The sequence below is a fragment of the Spinacia oleracea genome, chromosome 6 (genome assembly GCF_020520425.1).
Source record: "Spinacia oleracea cultivar Varoflay chromosome 6, BTI_SOV_V1, whole genome shotgun sequence".
NCBI lineage: Eukaryota > Viridiplantae > Streptophyta > Magnoliopsida > Caryophyllales > Amaranthaceae > Spinacia > Spinacia oleracea.
In genome coordinates this window covers 29935945-29953976 of record NC_079492.1, presented here as the reverse complement: position 1 = coordinate 29953976, position 18032 = coordinate 29935945, and the positions used below count along the sequence as shown (strand labels likewise).

Below are 18032 nucleotides of genomic sequence, written 5' to 3'. Positions count from 1 at the left end.
ACACAAAACATTTGTTAGATATCATGCACATGATTTACAAATACTAATTCACAACCCAAAAAGGGAAGAACAATATTCCTGAAAATTGTTACGTACTACATATAATACATCAAATCTAAATAAAATAAACGATCTCCGATTATTAAAAAAAAGGTCAAACTCGCATACGCAACACATGTAAACAATGTGTAAAAATTTCGTATATTATCCAACATTGTAATCGGGGCATCGCCCGGGGCACACACTAGTTTCTCTTTCATAACCAAATATAAAAGAAAACAAAGTTAGTATAAGATTTTTATCATCCAAAAATTAAGAGTCGCATGCTGTGAGGGGGTCGAAAAAGCACGAGGCTAATGCGTGACCTCGTCCCTCGTGGGTGTGACGCTTCTTTTTGTCAAATCAAGTGTAATTGGATTTCCTGTGAGTTTACACCCAATTGACTAGTAATATAAGAGTCGCCATTCAGTTTTTAACGACAATGAGAAAAACTGACCAAACCCGGTTATCGTGACATAAAGGGAGTGTAATTATGTTTGACCACGACGGCCGTAGGTTCCCTTGTGATCCCTGGTGGTGGGGATCGCTCAACGTACACCCGCAGGGTAGAGATTGAGGGTTCGGGGGACTATAACTACCGAGAGGAGTACTCGCTCTTCGATAACTCCAGAGGCAGAATATCCTTACTAGCTCAGCATAAATAATTGAAGGGACATGCGTTAACTATTAAACTAATCTGAGTTGATTTTATCAATATGCAACATATAGTACTAGATCGAACGCGATTATCTGATTTAGATTGTTTTAAGGGACTTAGCATGATAATCCAATTTCCCAAAAATATCATATTTATTAAGCGTGGTCGAACAATCAGATTTTAGTTAGTTTAACAGTTCATAAAAGGGCGAGGAAAGCAATTAAACCATGGAAAAGGGACACATTACGACGCACCCTTGAGAGGTGCGTCACGGTTCTCAGAAAACTAACCACTTTGACTTTGCTATTTCTCCTTTTATTTAACGAATCTCAAATTATGGGACGGGATACGTTCTGTTCGATTTATGGATCGATTGCGACAGAACGCGTGATCAGTTTTGCAGCGTGAGGCTTAGGCTTAGGGGTTTAGAGTCAATACTCAGAATATAATCGTGTGTTGTTGTGTTCTTTTCACGTCGAACTTAAGGGTCTATTTATAGGAAAGAGTTCGTGGAAAGATAGAATTGCAGAACTCTAATCCACAAGGAATTAGGAAAAACACGTACCAGGTATTTTCAGCGCCCAGGCCTGGGCGCCGATGATTTCAGCGCCCAGAGCCAGGCGTTGAAAATAGGGTCTGGGCAGTTTTTCTTTGTCGGATTCGGATTCCTAGAATCCGGAGTATTTGAGATTTAATTGAGTCCTTTAGTGCGTATTAACCTTGTGACGGGATGCGTCTGGGCCCGTTACGAACTCTAGGCTCGTTAGGATTTCGATCAATACGTAACTCTTATTTTCGAATCGTATTAGGAATAGGATTCTCTCACAGTTTCTATCTCATTTAGGATTTATGTTGGAGTGCAACACCTAATTCTGACAGGTTTCTATCTCTTATGACTTTCCACTTTTAACAACTACCTATTACGGCAGTTACTATTTTTAGCAGGTTTCCATAAATAGCAGGTCTCTATAAATAGCAAGTTTCGGGTGAAATGAAAAGGGGATTTGAGATTCATTATTTTATAGGAGATGCGTTGTCCAGTGGAGATTTACGTTTTCATCATCGAACCTTTCCCTTTCGGGAATGGGGACAAAAGTAGGTGTCTACAGTTAGCCCCCACTTTGACCGAGTCTCGGAATGAGACGATGGTCAAAGTACTGGACGGAGTGCGCCACACAAGCCATGGTGTATGTGACCTGTTTTGCGAGGGTCGCACGAGCCCCCGAGTGATAACATTTGACTTAAGGGTCATCACTCGAAATGTCGACATATCCCTCACGTGTCATTGGGATTTGTCAACGGATAGTATAGAATACTCCCTCACTTTGTCATTGGAAGTATCTAAAGAGGCGTAGAAACTCCCTCACTTTGTCATTGGGAGTAGCTACAGATGTTTCCGAAATCAAAGCTATAAAGTGTAATTGGGCCTGGCCAAGCCCAACTACGAGGTAAAAATGTTTTTAAAGATTCTCATTTTCAGGGTTTGTTTTTTATGGGACGTAAAACGAAGGAAAATTCAGCACATCGTTCTTTTTTGGAAAAACGCAAAACCAATCCTTTAATTTTTGGAAAAAGGGAAAACCGATCCTTTAATTTTTGGAAAAAGGGAAAACCGATCCTTTAATTTTTGGAAAAAGGGAAAACCGATCCTTTAATTTTTGGAAAAAGGGAAAACCGATCCTTTAATTTTTGGAAAAAGGGAAAACTGATCCTTTAATTTTTGGAAAAAGGGAAAACCGATCCTTTAATTTTTGGAAAAAGGGAAAACCGATCCTTTAATTTTTGGAGAAAGGGAAAACCGATCCTTTAATTTTTGGAAAAAGGGAAAACCGATCCTTTAATTTTTGGAAAAAGGGAAAATCGAAAAAGTTATCGCTGCAGCGACTAAGGACCTACGCGGCTTTTGACGTAGACCCCGCCGGCTAAAGATGGCGAGCCTGTCCGCTAAGGGTGGACACCCTGTCTGAAAAAGTGGACGAATCTTGTTTTTGAAATTTGAAAATAAGGACCTACGCGGCTTGTGACGTAGACCCCGCCGGCTAAAGATGGCGAGCCTGTTTTATTTTGAACTTTGAAAATTTTATTTTTGGAAAACTGAAGACCTGCGCGGCTAGTGACGCAGACCCCGCCCGCTGAAGGTGGGCGAGCCCTGTCCGCTAAGGGTGGACATCCCTGAATTCGTTTTTTCGATTTGGGAACTCGCGTGGTTTGTGACGCGATCTTGCCAACTGAAGATGGGCAAGTTCCTATTTCTTTTGTTCTTTGTGATTTCTTTTGGGAATTTCTTTTTATTCATTCTTGCAAGAGCGAATTCTTTCGAGGGATGCTCTAATTTAGTTGTAACCTGAACGTGGGCTGACAACGTGTTCAGACGGACCATTGTCTTGTGGTCATCTTCTTTCATGGTTTTGAGCTAGTCTTTATGGCTCAATTTTGCCATTACATGGGTCCTTGATTAGGGGACTATGTATAAGTATCAACGGCGACCTTTGTCTTGAGGTCGTAATCCGGTTTTATTTTTTTTGAGGTTATCCAAACACGGGACTTCGTACAGCGTAGTCTGGGAATATTGTTTTAACTTTGCATACTCTCTTTTGAAATATATATTTTCTTTCGAGCCCCCAAACATTCGTGCTTGACGGTCATTTCTTGTAAAAGAGGTTCCTTGGGGATACGCATTCTGTAATGTCCTTGATCGTGTTCGGGATTGTGCTCGTAAGTGCGAGCGATCTTTGTAGTGGTGTGCTACTCTTAACAAAGTCGTGAGGTGCGACTTTCAGTAAGGAAATCGGCAATTTTTTAGTCGAATGGATGCAGCAGGGCCCAACAGAAGTTAGGGCCTTTTTTGAGCCTGGGTTCATTTTCGGCGCCCAGGCCTAGGCGTTGAAATAATTCACGCCCAGTTAGGGCGTTAAAAATGTTGTTTGGGCTGGTCTTTTGATAACACAGTTGGCCTCTTGGAAGTTCTATGTATCCTCTTCTCTTTTGTTTATTCTTTATTTTTAGAACGTAATGATTTTCTTGAGAAGCCGTAGCCGATTGGTGGACTACGGTGCTTGTCGTTTTGGGGCGATTATTTTAAGGAACTGTTGCTCTTAAGGCGTACAGTTATTGCAATCGTTGGGCGAGTCTATTTGGCCCGAGGAACATACCTTGAGGTGTAAGACTTTGATCGCTCTTGTATATATATATTTTTTTCTTTTGAATGCGTTCGTGAATGATGATATGTATGTGCGAACGAGTGTTCATAGAATGGTCGTTGTGTGCGGTCCATTAATCAGTTTGCTTGAATATTTTTTTTGAGCAATGACTGATTTTGAATAGTTTGCTTAGAAGCTTGCTAGGGTTCAGGCCTATTCATGAAGTGGGCTCAAACATCGTGCCCTTCCGATTGTTCAAACATTTGTTTCGAGATTTTTTTTATTTTGCTATGGTCGTTTCGTAGCTTGGAGCCCCCAAGTGTGCATGTTGGGATGCTTCCTTTTGGCGTACGATTTTTGTAGGTTCTTTCGAGAAAGATGTCTTGGGGTTCCGCTCGTGTAGGTGCGAGCTATCTCTTCCGTGGTAGGTAACGTTTTGTTACTTTCAATCCTTAATGTAGAAGTCATGTGGCTTGCATTTTGAATTTGGGCGATAAGTAGTCTTTGCCTCTTTTACACATGTTCTTGGTTGTTCCCGCATTAGCGCAATATGCCTTACTCTCCTTCTTTAGACTTGTACTGTGGGATGGTTAAACTTATGGTGCAACGTAGGCTTGTGTGGCCTAACAACATGTATTAGAAAATTTCTCCAGGTGTTAGGATATCATTATTTTTTTTGCATTGGAGTACTTCGTCATGCCTCGTTCAGGTGTTCGAACAAGTGTAGCACCTTCCGCGTGGGTTTGCACGGATTATTACTTCGTTCGATGCGAGGATACATAGGTGTTTCTTTCTTATTTTTATATCTAGGCAAAACTTGGCTAGCAGAAAGATTCAGCGCCCAGACTGGGGCGTTAAAGATATCGGCGCCCAACTCTGGGCGTTGAAAATGATTTCTGGGTATATTTTGACAGTTCTTATCCTTGATTTTTATTCTTTCGCTTTTGTTTGGAACGAGGTAGACTGTGTAACAGGCGCTTATAGGGCGAGCGTTAGGTGCAGTAGTTTGATCGGAGTTTTGGTGACTCGCGATTTTCAGTTACCCTTGTTAGTGGGGTGACTTTATATATTCTAAGTAGTGCTTTAGAATTCGGGAGGGGTTGTAGCCATTCTAAGGTTCGTTTTACATGATTAGACCTTAGGATCGTGCCCCTATGACGTATGTATAGCATTAGCGTCGAGAATTTGCGATAAAATCGTCATTTCGAGCATTTTTAGAGTGTTTTTTCTCAAGCCCTAATTGTAGCTACGGGATTGGCTTGGTGCTATAATGCTTTGCATACGTCTTTATGCATTCATGGTGACATGGATCATGAATAGTTTGGACCAGACTCGTTTAGTGCGAGGTACGTTCGCGTAGTGATTTGCTACTTCTCTTGTAAATATCGTATTGTGCGACATTGCCATGGTCAAGGTAGTCACATGTTGAAGTGTGCCTTGACCAAAAGTTAGGTGTCTTTCTTTACCCATAACCATATTTAGAAATCTTTTGACTCACTTGCAACATCGAGATAAACGCATACTTAGCTTAAACCAACGACACTTTATTATGTTCGAAGAAGTCTTTTAAAAATCATTTGAAAATTATTTAAAATCCGAGTCCTACTGTGTACAATCCGAGGTGTCCTAAGTAGGTTGACTTATAGAAGGGTTCGTACAGGATTACAATCCGATTTTTGGAATGCTGTCTAAGGATTTGCTGGAAGCCAGGGTGCAGGCGTCAAGATATACTTGTGCCCGTTTGGCATATGCTTTAGGCTTTTAGGGCCATCTTTTCCAAAATTGCGGGAATATAAACCGTTTTCAAATTGACTTAGATTTACTTGGTGTATGTCTGTATAAAAGGTCGAGGTATACTTAGTTCCTTCCCTATCTCTTTCATTTCAATTTTTAGCCCCCAGTTGCTGTTATGTCTTCTCATTAATAATGTTTTCAGATTTCGATTTTAGATGCCCGTGTCATATGTCTGAGTAGGGTGAGCCTTGGTTAAGTGCCAAGTCCTATTGACAATGTCTGTTTTTTTTTCAAAGGGGATTCGCAAGCATTTGAATTACCATGAACGGGTGCCCTGAGGTCGAGGGAACGATGGGGCGACGCCGTAGAACAATCTTTTTTATTGCAAGCTTACTGCCTTTACTACTTGTTGGCGATCATGACTGTGTCTAGTGGTGAAAGAAGGTCTTTAAGTGAGTTAGTTCGCTTTAGGAAGGGTCAAGTCGAGTATTTTAGAGGTCATGGACGCTTGCGCTAGCCCCCATTCAATTGAGGCAAAGCGATTTTTTGAGTCTTGGCTAAGTGCCTAGGAGTGTGAGTGCTCCTTCTGGCAAGGGTACGTGCCCTTTATTTTTCGATGTGTGCTCATTAATTTTGGCATCTTGATGAATTGGATTCTTCCTTTGACTTAAAGTTTTCTTTCGACTTGGATTGCAAGTAATTAAATTTCAATAAGGGACTCTATTTTTATTCTTGTTATTCTATAGGCTTTAATATTTTTGCGAATTGGTTGGACCGAATCATGGATTGCCTACGTATCCGCTTTAAATAGATTTAATTTGGAATCAGGTCTTGCGTAGTTCTTAGCCTAGAAAATGGTTTCTTAGAATGCCGATTTTAAACAAGTACGTTCTGAGGTGGAAACATATTATTTGAAACGGTAGAATAAGTGAAGTTGATTATTATTTTAATTTGCCGCTTTGCCGTAAGCCAAAAATTTGTTTTATTATTATTTTTTAAGTACATGTATTTGCACAAAAATCTTTTCATGTGTTTTTTTTGGTACGTATATTTGAATATGTGTTGTACCCCTCCAAGTGTTCGTTATTTTTCCGTGCATGTGCGGATAAAATGACGAGCACTTCTGGAAAAAATTTGGCAGGCAGAGAGATTCAGCGCCCAGGCTGGGGCGTTAAAGATTTCGGCGCCCAGCTGTGGGCACTAAAAATAATTTCTGGGCGGATCTTTTTTGGTGCGCTAAATGCTTCTTTTTCTTTTTAGACGAACTTTTAAAGGCGCTTTGCAAAGTATGTTTTTTTTTTATTATTATTTTTGTTAAGCGTTAGTGTAGAATGTACTTTTCATTTGTCTTCTTTTTTATTCGTGACTCAAGACGGCTTGAAAGATGGGTTGAATGAGTTGTATAGGTATTAGTCAAGCACGAGGATTACATCAACCAAGGCCAATGAATAGCATGGGGACGGCTCAAGGGTATATCAACAGGATGTATTCAAACAAGTTATAAGGTCATTATGCTAACGGTGGTGTAATAATGGGTTTGGGCTTTGGAAATAACGGGTATGACGCACGTGTCAATGGCCGTGCGTGGTTTGCGGTTGACAACAAGTTCAAGAACAAGAGTCGAGGTAATGGTTTCTTGGGTTATGGCAATGAGAACATGGATGAGCTGAACAGGGGCCCCAGAGCGAAGGCGTCTAAGAACATAAAGATTGGAAAGGGTAGACATTGTAGAATTTTATGATTTGGATTGGTTGACTCAATTCTTTTCCTTCGTTTACTTGGGTAAATTTCGTACTTTGGGAGGTACGGGCTAAGTATTTCATGGCTCGCTCTTTTCGTTCTCCCTTTTCTCTTTCTTTTTTTTTTTTTTTTTTTTGCTTGGGATTTCTCCCCAACATAAATCCTTCAATTTTTTATTTGGGCTAAGAGGTAGATGGTTGTGGTCTTTGAGTCACGAGGCGAGACTGAGTGAGCCTCGTTTGGTAGGCCTATAGTGGACCTTCAATTTTAGCGGGCCTAGGGTGGACCTTTAAATTGTCTTACTTTGCAAGCGTTTTTAGTCGTTTTTAAAATGTGCAAATAGCGTAGATTCAAAATGTTATTTTTACCTTATTGAAATTTAACGAAAGAATTACATCGAAAATAATTTTTTTTCTTTTCAGATTCCGGTTTTACGGGATTTAATTGAAAGTTGTGATTTAGACTCAAACTTTCATTAATCTTTCTGATTATAACCCGTGTATGAATACAAGGAGGTGGCCTAGACTCAAAATAATGACATGGCGTAAGCCTATAACACTTGACCAAGCGACTCTCAGACATAGGCTAATTGGACCATAACTTTCGTTGGTTGACACTTTAGATTTTAACCCTTGGGTGTTCATTTGTCATGTGCCATTTTGCTTAATGTTGGCAAGTTAGTTAATTGGGGAGATCGAATTATTATTTTTGCAAGACTAGAATCATTAGTGCGGCTTCTCTCTTAGTGTGTATTGCTTTACCCCAATGGTAGCTTTATGGTATACCGATTTGGGTATTTTCATGGTTGGTCATGTCGCATTCATGGAAAATCTTTTAGTCCGTACTTAGTAGTATTTCAAGGAGCGAGTGACTCGAGAGGACTATGATAGTCGTGACCCAATGTGCTTATAAGCCTTGGGGCCATTAATTTTTTCTTTGCCAATGGTATTAACACCTTAGGTTCACTTTGGGGGTTGTGAGACTATGGGGGAATGATTTCCAGAATGTTACCGTTCCCATTTTGCAAATACTATAATATATTCTTTTTATTGGTGAGAGAGAGTATTTAGGCCGTGGATTCCTAGCAAGGGATGACAATTACATATGGGTGCTCATTGATTTAAATGTTAGGAAGGGAGACTCAATATGGTTTAACCTTTTAGCTTGCAGAACAACACCAACTATTAGGACCAATTCTATGGATAAGACAACTAAGACTTAGGATTTAGATTGTACTTCGTCATAGCCTAGTCTAGACTCGGATTTACTTATTTTTCATTTGAACATTATTTTTTTTTCTTTGAAAACTTTATTCGAACATCATTTTTTGAATACTTTGCCCATGTGACATTCAAGGTCATTTAATTAGCATGTTCGGTTTTGGAGCCGAACATTGTCGTCATAGGAGGCCTAACAACGACAAAAAGAGTTATTTATTTTTATGAGTCGCTTTTAGAATCGAGCGCTTTTCTTACGCCCTCGCAGCAATTTTTTCGAAAAGTTTTTTTCTTGCTACGTATATTTTTTTTACGCGCGGGGACCGAGGCTACTGTGCCTGACCAGAAGGCCAAGCAGCAACTTCAGCGCCCAGCGTAGGGCGTGAGAAATTCTGGCGCCCAGCCAGGGGCGTTGAAAATGCGTCCCTCGCTGGTTCTCGTTTTCTGTTTGCGTCTACTTTTGTTTACGCGACTTCGATTTTGCGTGCTTGCCTAATAACGTCCTTTACGCGTTGTGCAGCGTTTGTGGGATTCGTTACAGGCCATCCCGAGCGTCGCTTATTTTTGTGGCGATCGTTCGGGTTTGCGGAACACGTGTTTCGGTATAACTCTTTGTTAAATTGGTTTATGAATATTTGGGCAATTTTTAAGGTCGTTGGTTTTTCTAGGACAGTTTGTCACACACAATCATATATTTCGCTACACATAACTAACATTCCATCATGAGGCAATAATAATATGTCATGTAGTTTATGATAAGCTTCTATGGGTAGTTATTTGCGCCTGGCTTGGTACCGCTTCTATCGTAGATCCAACACGTGCCCCGGTCAAGGTAGTGTCTTCAGCAGACGAATTTCGCTCAAGAGGCCAACCCGCAAGTGCAAGCCAAGGGGGCATGCAGGCGAGAGGGACCTAATGAGCGAGCGATTGGGTTTGGGACGGGTGTACTACTAGTGAAAGTGCCGAGTGGACAACATTCGAAGCGTATGCACCCCCCGGTTGGCGATGGGTATCCTTAGTCCCAACTCCCAAGATGAAACACCAAGGGAGCCAAGATTCGTTATGCGGTTCTGCCCGTTCACATTAATATGCTGATTTTCAGGTCGTCCCAACTTGATTGGGAAATAAACGCGGGGTAGGATCGTTTCACCCTTCGGCTATCTTGATTACCTAAAAGCACGAGTATTTCCTTCACTATCCCCAGTGGAGTCGCCACTGTGAGGGGGTCGAAAAAGCACGAGGCTAATGCGTGACCTCGTCCCTCGTGGGTGTGACGCTTCTTTTTGTCAAATCAAGTGTAATTGGATTTCCTGTGAGTTTACACCCAATTGACTAGTAATATAGGAGTCGCCATTCAGTTTTTAACGACAATGAGAAAAACTGACAAAACCCGGTTATCGTGACATAAAGGGAGTGCAATTATGTTTGACCACGACGGCCGTAGGTTCCCTTGTGATCCCTGGTCGTGGGGATCGCTCAACGTACACCCGCAGGGTAGAGATTGAGGGTTCGGGGGACTGTAACTACCGAGAGGAGTACTCGCTCTTCGATAACTCCAGAGGCAGGATATCCTTACTAGCTCAGCATAAATAATTGAAGGGACATGCGTTAACTTTTAAACTAATCTGAGTTGATTTTATCAATATGCAACATATAGTACTAGATCGAACGCGATTATCTGATTTAGATTGTTTTAAGGGACCTAGCATGATAATCCAATTTCCCAAAATATCATATTTATTAAGCGTGGTCGAACAATCAGATTTTAGTTAGTTTAACAGTTCATAAAAGGGCGAGGAAAGCAATTAAACCATGGAAAAGGGACACATTACGACGCACCCTTGAGAGGTGCGTCACGGTTCTCAGAAAACTAACCACTTTGAATTTGCTATTTCTCCTTTTATTTAACGAATCTCAAAATATGGAACGGGATACGTTCTGTTCGATTTATGGATCGATTGCGACAGAACGCGTGATCAGTTTTGCAGCGTGAGGCTTAGGCTTAGGGGTTTAGAGTCAATACTCAGAATATAATTGTGTGTTGTTGTGTTCTTTTCACGTCGAATTTAAGGGTCTATTTATAGGAAAGAGTTCGGGGAAAGATAGAATTGCAGAACTCTAATCCACGAGGAATTAGGAAAAACACGTACCAGGTATTTTCAGCGCCCAGGCCTGGGCGCCGATGATTTCGGCGCCCAGAGCCAGGCGTTGAAAATAGGGTCTGAGCTGTTTTTCTTAGTCAGATTCGGATTCCTAGAATCCGGAGTATTTGAGATTTAATTGAGTCCTTTAGTGCGTATTAACCTTGTGACGGGATGCGTCTGGGCCCGTTACGAACTCTAGGCTCGTTAGAATTTCGATCAATACGTAACTCTTATTTTCGAATCGTATTAGGAATAGGATTCTCTCGCAGTTTCTATCTCATTTAGGATTTATGTTGGAGTGCAACACCTAATTCTGACAGGTTTTTATCTCTTATGACTTGCCACTTTTAACAACTACCTATTACGGCAGTTACTATTTTTAGCAGGTTTCCATAAACAGCAGGTTTCTATAAATAGCAAGTTTCGGGTGAAATGAAAAAGGGATTTGAGATTCATTATTTTATAGGAGATGCGTTGTCAAGTGGAGATTTACGTTTTCATCATCGAACCTTTCCCTTTCGGGAATGGGGACAAAAGTAGGTGTCTACACATGCATATAAAAAAATGAGAATAATGTGTCTTGGTCTTGGACGGGACTCCGCCCAATCTGCAGTTATGAAGTCACTCGGGAAGTCGTTCAACATAACTTTTATTTCGGAGGCTTTAGTATCTTGACTGAAAGATAAGATGTTTTCAATATATAGCCAACCCAAAGGGGAACCTGAAATCTATCCATAAGCATAGTAAGAACCATAAAGAAAATGATATAATATCTATACAATATACACACAAAAGAGAAAAAAAATTGAATTCATCATCTTTTCAGAAATTTTGGGAAAACGTTGTTGGATCTTATAGAGTAATATAATAGAATCAGAGAAAAAACAATTTCCTAAACATCATACTAACGCATCATATTAAATGAGTATTTTTTTTTTGAGGCAACTAATGCGGGGAACAACTTCAGTAAAGGTTATTCAGGTACAAAAGGCTAGGATATCATAAAAATGACGACATTCGACAAAACTGATGGAGCTCTGTCCTGAACAAATAATCACAATGTCCTAATCGATTTATCTAAGAGTTTTAAATGATTCACAAAGACTTACAACAATGGTTCTGTAACTCTATGCAGCCCAACCCCTGATGTGTATTTCTCACCCTTTGAAATCCAAATCACTCAACCTAAGCTAATTAACATTTAAGATTCAATTCACTGATTTTCGTAAATGTTTATGCAGTTCAAAAAAATTATATGCTACTTATAAACGGAATGAGCTGACAGACCTAGGGCAAAATATAATACAATTGATGATGAGTTCATTGTAAACTACACGCCCAACATGCTATTTAGCTTATCTGACTTCCGTAACTGAACTTCTATTTAGAAACTTAGTCTAGATTCATGATTGATACAAATAAAAGAAATAAAATGAATATAATATTTCAGCTATAAATCCAGCAGAGTCAGAGAAAAATCCCAGGCAAATTAAATAATAGACAGAAATGCCCCATAACACAACACCAAATTGTTTAAAGTTTATGCAACAAAAAATGTAAATGCATTTTTGTCAAAATCCATTGCTTTTTGTTGCTATATCAGTCAATTCTAAAAACTCTAAATCCCTCAAATTCCACTTACCGCTATCAAATGGATAAGCTACTGACTAGCACCATCTAAATTAACAAAAACATAAAATATCACCGGCAAAATGCATCTTTACAAAAACCCTATGCTGCCAAATCCAAACATCACATGTTGAATTACTTATAAGATATAAGCACATAAGCGAGATTTTTCTATCCCTTGAAATCATTTGTGTCATCAACAGGGATATGCATGGACCCATGGTTCTCCAATAAACAACAAGAGAACTACCACCGAGCTGCAAAGGACAAAAGAAGGGAGCAGTGGTTCAGTTTGATGTCTGCAAGACTGTAACTGGACTGTACATGTTCGAAAAGACATGAAATTTAAGCGAGATATTCAAAACTAAAACTCATAACCGCCATGAAAAGCACGCTCACAACTGAAGGGATGGCAACAATTAGGATCATTAAATGTTTCGAGCCAACAAAAACCCGAGTGCAACACTCTGCAGCAACATGCATGTAGAAATATTAACTAAATTATGTTTTATTCTTTTCACCTTAGAAATTAATTTTAGTTCAGCACTTTGAGCAGTGGTTCGGATTAAATTAGGGCCAATGCATCCATTTCATAGGTCATTACTCATTAGTTCTTAGAACTCAGAATTATCCTGGTTATTTTCCTTAATCCTAGCTTAATTCAAAACTAAAATAGGTACAAAGTAATTCAAACAGCAAATAAGTTACATAAAAAGACAAATTAAGTTTGGCTAAAGGCTAGTTAACATACGTTCATACACGGGGGGGGGTCAAAGCATGTTTAGGGCGTCAATGCAGTTTTCATGTTATGTAACATATTCCCATAAACATTGTATTAAATACATATGCCCACCAAAAAACCACCAATGGAATAGGTAGCCCTACGACCCCTACAAAACAAAACATATATCATGGAGGTAAAAAGTAGCAAAACTTGTCGAATATGTTGAGTTTCAAGAAAATTTGGAGAAGCGACTTGCCTGCATTCCACATTCTATAAAAGTATTATGAGAAGTGGATTCACCAAAAGGAAGTTTGGATATCCAGTAACCAATCCCAAAGGTAGTAGCATGAAAAAGAGCAATCGGAAGAATCAGTTGTGGTTCTTGTGTTTTCAGAACATTTGCAACTTATCAATTTAACGAACATGAATAGCAAAAAAGTTAGCTAACAATAAGCACATAAGCAAGTACACTATAATACCACGACTAGCAGTTCAATCACTCATCGCAACTAAACTAAAAGCTAGAGAAACCTTAAATAGTTACTCGTACTAAACATAAGTCGATCAAAATATGAGACATGAAATCAGTATCAAACTAAACATAACTTCATTCACATAATCTGATTTTATACTAAACAAAAACTAATGAATTTTAGCAAGGTTGATTTTTTTTTGTACCCTGCTTTATTACTAGTTTCTACAGAACAGAGTCTTCATAACAAGAGCAATTGAGTATAAGAATTTGTTCCAAACTCCCAAATAGAATTTTAAATGATTTTCAACTTCCCTTAATTACGTTTAGGCTTCCTCTGATAGTCAGATTGATGTTTCCTCAATTTATCACTTGCTCGACCTAAAATAAACACCATAGACCATAGATGTAAGATTGCATTTGAATGAAATAAGGAAAAATGGAGAAATTGAAGATAGGCAAAGAAGAAGATCACACGGTTCTACTGTTATTCTTGCGTTTATTGTTGTGTGTTGTTAGGGTTAATTGAACAACAAAATATTGAAAAAACCCAAAATTGTGCAAACAAACCCTAAAACAAAAGAAGATCTATAATCTAAAGAGAGAAAAAAGAAACATTTACCAAGATGAGATCTAATTCGGTATTACAATAAACTTCAACTCTAACTAAATCAACATCCGTTGTCGAAGATGAGGAAGTTGTTGATGCGTTGAGCTTGACGCCATTGATGGAGAGGTAGTCGTTAAAGTCGGAGGAGGTGGGATTTGGCCGCCGGAGGAGAGAATCCTAACTAAATCAGCACCCTAAAACAATTGCTTGCTCCAACAATTCGAGCTCTGGAAGAGGATTAGTCTAATGCAATGAAGGTCCAACTACTACTCCAATTATTCATCCATTGTTTATTAGCCGCACCTCTCAAGGGAGAGATAAATCGGCAGTGGAGGAGAAAGGTAGGGTTTCAACAATAAGTGTAAATATGACGAAGAAACCGATAAAGGCGTGCCTTTTTCCTTTGTATCATACTGGGTTTCTTTGAGGCGTTTTCTAATTAAAATGTTGATAATCAATACTAGGGATTGATTAGAGGCGACATCTTACAATTCCGCTTGCATGGACTCGGTCCACCATAAGGTTACCATGGATCAGGGTAATTTAATAATTAATGGTTGCATAGGTATGCATCTATCTCTAGATGCATATGAGCTAAAACACACTATATTATACCCATTTTTCTCTCTCCTCTAACCTTTCCCCATTTTCTATCTCATCAAACCCCATTTTATTTTTCTCTCACCATTTTCTCTTTCATCAAAACCTCCACATTCTCTCTCATCAAACTACTATTTTCTCTCATCAAATTACATATTTATCTCTATTTAAACCTCCAATTTGACTCTAATGAATTCCACAGTGACGGTTACTCATGCGATTCTGGCGAATTTCTAGTCGGATTCGTCAAATTTCTGGTAAGATCTATCGAATTTTTGGTCGGATATGTCAAATTTTGGTCAGATCTATCGATTTTCTGGTCGAATCTGCCAAATTTCTCATCAGTTCCGGCGAATTTTTGATCAGATCCGTCGAATATCTCTCTCCTCTCTTTATGCCAATCCATGTTTATTTGTATGAAATTCGTGAGTTTCCTTTGTAAATTGATCTTTAATACGCATTTATTCAAGGTTCATTTGTTGTGAATTCGTGTTTAATAATTTGTTAGTTTCGTCACCAAATTTGATTGTGACTTTAACTTACATATTGTCGTTAATTGATTTCGTGGTTGGAGATGTTCAAATTAATATATGTAGATGTTCAAATTAATATATGTAGGTGCTCATTTAGTTTGAACAACAATTTTATGCTGCGATTTTAGATCTATCACCGTTCATGTTTAATTTATAAAGTTCGATGTTCAGAATTGTAGAATGAACTACATTTGGTAACTTAGTATTGTGTTGTTGTTGTTGTTGGTATTGTTGTTGGGATTGTTGTTCGTGGTGGTTGTGGTAGTTATTGCTGAATATTAATTTTGAATTTGTTATGTTCAGTTTATAATTTATCATGTTCAACATATAAAAGATGATGTTCACAAATAATAACACTTTTGTGTGATGTTCAGTTTTTCAACTCTCGTGTTAAACTTATAAAGAATCATGTTCAACTAAATTCAACTTATAAAACTGATATGTTCAACACTTTGGTGTGATGTTTTTCAACGAAATTTAACTTATAAAAATAATATATGTTCAATACTTTTGTGTGATGTTCAGTTTCTCAAGTCTCATGTTCAACTTATAAAGAATTATGTACAACTAAATTTAACCTATAAAACTATGACATCTTCAACACTTTGTGTGATGTCCAGTTTCTCTAGTCTTATGTTCAACTTATACAGATCATGTTCAACTAAAAGGCAAGCATCAACATTAATAAAAAAGCATCAACATCAAACAACGAGCCAAAAGCATTCTTTAAAACAAATGTTCATTATTCTTTACTAAAAGATCATGTTCATATTTTATAAGCAGGTGTTCATTATTCTTTACTAAAATATCAAAATTGGTACCTTCTAAATATTGTCATGTTCAGTTTATAACTCATCATGTTCAACTTATAAAAGATGATGTTTAATTTATAAAAGATGATGTTCACAAAGAAGAAAAACTTTGTGTGATGTTCAGTTTCTCAAGTCTCGTGTTCAACTTATAACGAATCATGTTCAATTAAATTCAACTTATAAAACTATCATATGTTCATGAATAAGAACACTTTGTGTGATGTTCAGTTTCTCAAGTCTTATGTTCAATTTATACAGAACAATGTTCAACTAACAACATTATGATTTTCATGCAGGAAGGAAAAGGTTAATATGAATGCGCCAACAAAAGAAATAAACCGAAATGGAATATGTGGTATTAAGAGAGGCTGCAAGAATTGAAGGCAAAAACAACAAGAAAAGAATCTGCAAATAAGGAAGCATGTAGAAAGAGGAAAAAGACCGGTGTAGCAAAAAAAGTGAAACCCGAAAGGAAAGAAGCAGAAAATTTAGAAGCATATAGAAATAGAACTAAAATAGAAGAAGCGTATAGAAAAATAGATGACAAGTTCAGTTTTTGAACATGAATGTTCATTAAGTTACTTTAAATGTCCATTTGTTTGTTCCTTATGTGTGGTTGCAGCTTACTCAAATAATGAGATTTGTTTTGGGGAAAACAAGCGTTATACAAAATTTTTAAAAAAAATTAAAATTAAAAATTAAAATATTTAAAAAAAAAAAAAAAAAAAAAAAGAGGAAACAGAATAATGCATTAAAAAAGAAATGCTGAAACTGCTGAAACAAAGCAGTTGAAGCTCATATGCATGCAAAATTGCATGCATAGCTATGCAGCCAAAAATTTGGGCAGGGTAATTAGGTGATTTGCAGCGCATATACCGTTAGAAAATCACGTGATCCAAAAAAACAGAACGCACGACCCAACTAAACCCTAAAATCACTATTCTCCAGCAGCTTCTCTCTCCTCCAGCAGCTTCTCTCTCCTCCAACAGCTTCTCTCTCTTCGAGCTTCAACAATGGACGACGATTTAATCGATTTGAATATCGATTTAAATCGCGCAATAGAAGAAAAATTGTATAATTATGACGGTAATATTCGAATCCTAATAACTAACTACGAAGAATTATAGTAACTTTCATACTCATTGAGTAATTATTATTATTTTAGAAAATTTAGAGAATCATAGAGAAGTATGTGACGTTGAAGATGAAGATGAAGGCACATCTCAGCAAGTTATGGTTGCAAATCAATGTATTGAAGAAGGTATGATATAGTATCTCTTAATATATATATAGTAACTGTTATGTTGATATAGTTAACATATTATAATTGCAGTAGTGTAACTAACATATAAAGAGGTATTATATTTAACGTAGAGTAACTATAACATACAAAGAGAAACTATGTTTAATGTAGAGTAACTATCTCATATAGACAGGACTTATAGTAACTGTAGAGTAACTATAAACTATAGAGACTAACTATATAAAATGAAGAGTAACTATCACATATAAAGAAGAACTATATACTGTAGAGTAACTATCACATATAAACAGGAGTTATATTAACTGTGAGTAACTATAATATATAAACAGTAACTATATAAAATAAAGAGTAACTATCACATATAATGATAACTATATTTAAAATAAAGTAACTATAATTTATGAATGGTAACTATATTAATTATAGAGTAACTTCACATAACGAAATAATATAAATAAGAAATAACTACATTTAACTTATAGTAACTATAACATATAAAGAATAACTATATTAACTGTAGAGTAACTATAACAATCAATAGATCCTAAGTAAGTATGTTAAATATAGAGTAACTATAACATATAAAGAGTAACTATATGAACTGTAGAGTAACTATAACAATCAATAGATCTTAAGTAACAATGTTAAATATAGAGTAACTATAACATATAAAAAGTAACTATATAAAATGAAGAGTAACTATCACATATAAAGAA

At 37.5% G+C, this 18032-nt stretch overlaps 1 long non-coding RNA gene across 2 annotated transcripts; it reads right to left on the bottom strand.

The window, feature by feature from the left end:
- Window positions 1-12139: 12139 nt before the first annotated feature.
- LOC110804714 (uncharacterized) lies at window positions 12140-14703 on the bottom strand. Of its 2 annotated transcripts, XR_002537811.2 has the most exons (3): window positions 14120-14546; window positions 13053-13878; window positions 12140-12768 (listed from the first exon to the last, which is right to left on the bottom strand). It is a non-coding gene; the product is annotated as an uncharacterized lncRNA (long non-coding RNA). The 2 variants fall into 2 exon arrangements; XR_002537809.2 differs by having other exon boundaries at window positions 12140-13878; window positions 14120-14703.
- Between the last annotated feature and the right edge of the window lie 3329 nt (window positions 14704-18032).